A 2,350-nucleotide genomic window follows, 5' to 3' on the forward strand; every position below is an offset into this window, starting at 1 on the left:
TTCCAGTCATCCTGTATTTTTATTATCTTTTCATAAATCCGATGATCTGGAATCACCAACAAACAGGTCGCTTGGGGAGCCCCTTCTCCCGCATAGGTAAGATGTTCTTGCATCATGCCATTAACAAGGAGAACTTGCTAACTCTAATCAGGTATTTTCACATAGATAATATATGTTCACCTAATTACCATACATACATACATCCATATATAATCTATATATAGTACATGTATGTGTGTATATATATATATATATATATATACATATATGATAAATATATATATATACATTATATATATATCAATAATATATATACATATATATACATACATATATATATATATATATATATGTATATATATATATATATATATATATATTTGCTTGTCATTACACGTAAGCTATCTCATTACAATAACATTAATACCATTAGTCCATGCAAACTTCTATGATTGCATGTACATAACTCACGTCATCTGACACACGAGCCCTGTATAAGTATTCTCATTTCGTAATGACACACATTCCCTAAACTTCGGAATGTTCTCCAGTATGTAAATTGTGTCACTGATGGATGCAAATACGAAGGGTTAATTGAGCATTTACAGATTTTACGACGGTTATTATTTCAGAGGAAATAATAACACATCTTGCCTAGTCACGTGACTCTCATAGTTGTGATTTATTACTTCCACGTTGTCAATCACAACAATCAGGTGTTGAATGAATTGATAATGCAAAGAAGCTCTGGGGATTTATGGATTGCTACTGATATCAAGATCGAAATAAATTTTAATCCAATACTGCGGGAGTGAAATTCAGTAAAATATATATATAAATGAATTTCTTAACAAATACTGAAATCAGAGTTACACGATTAATACGTAGATACCGCATAGTTATCTTAAGGCTAAAATTAGATATACTTGAATATAGTTGAGAATCAAAAGGATATTCCTCTACTCTAAAATATAAAGTTTCTATAGCAAAGCGTTGTATGGCATTAAACTAAATTATATAATTTTCCACAATCGATAAAAGTGTAAGAGAGAAGACTCTGGCAGACAAATCGTTTATGGCACTAACATATTACGGTTTACTGTAAATGTATAGTGTAAGTATGTGTGTGTGTATATATATATATATATATATATATATATATATATTCTAACATGTAAGAATAAGAAATGTACATAGGCAGGACATAAAATGAGAATGACATATAATAGATGTAAATTAAGAACCGAATCGGTCTGTGTCGAAGATGTTAGGTTCTAACTGAGGGATACTCATGGATGCAACTGAACTTTATTTGATCGGAGCTGAAGTATTTATACGATCCAGTCCAGTCTATAACGGCACAAAACTTCAAACACAATGGTGCAGGAAAATACATGAATAGACAGTTAATTTCCCGGTATAAAATGTCACAGAAAGACCACAAGTAGAAGCGTGTGGAAGGATATGCATGAAGCCTTAGTTGTGCAGTAGACTAGTAACAGCTGCTGCTTCTGTTACTAATGATATATATATATATATATATATATGTATGTATATATATATATATATATATATACACATGTCCGAAATCTTACAAGGATTTTGAACAAAACAATAGAAATAAGTATTGAATTAATTAATATTAGAATTAAGAATGCTACTAACAAATTCATGTTAATCTTTAATATACTATTTGGTTTGAACTGAAATGCATCGCAATCTTAAAAGGATTTCAAACAAAAGGGATCTTGCAGGCTAAGTATTGAATTAGTTAATATTAAAATTAGGATGCTATTAACAATTTATATTATCTTTTATATACTAATGGGTTTAAGCGGATATGCAATTCTATAATCCTTAGCCCTATGTAGCCGTGTTTGGTATCAAAATTAATAACTTTTCAACCTCTCTCTCTTTAAACATGTTGCACTTTGATATCACTATTCGTATTGCTAATTACCAATTCAACTGACACCCGCCCCTGCTCATGGAAAATTACTTTCTCAAACGACAAAGCTGTCCCATAAAAATGACAATGCTTCAAGTCGTTGGGGTTGTCAGATTTTCTAAGAGAAATACTGTACGTGCAGCCAGACTCCCCTGCTAGCATCAAGGCCAATATAATTCTATTGGCCTTGGCTAGCATATTCATACCTCTTCCTAATCGCTTGTATTCTCAAACCCCCTACCAGTTTTTATATTAAAAATCTCAGACACTCTCGGAAGCTAAATCTTTCGGTGCAGTTATGTCCCATAAAATTTTACCTGTCGTTCGACCATACGAGATTAGCCACTGGTATACAAGGCCACCCGCAGATGCTTAAACACTAAATCCCTTAACTTCTCCGAA

The sequence above is a fragment of the Palaemon carinicauda genome, chromosome 19 (genome assembly GCF_036898095.1).
Source record: "Palaemon carinicauda isolate YSFRI2023 chromosome 19, ASM3689809v2, whole genome shotgun sequence".
In the NCBI taxonomy this organism is placed as follows: Eukaryota; Metazoa; Arthropoda; class Malacostraca; order Decapoda; family Palaemonidae; genus Palaemon; species Palaemon carinicauda.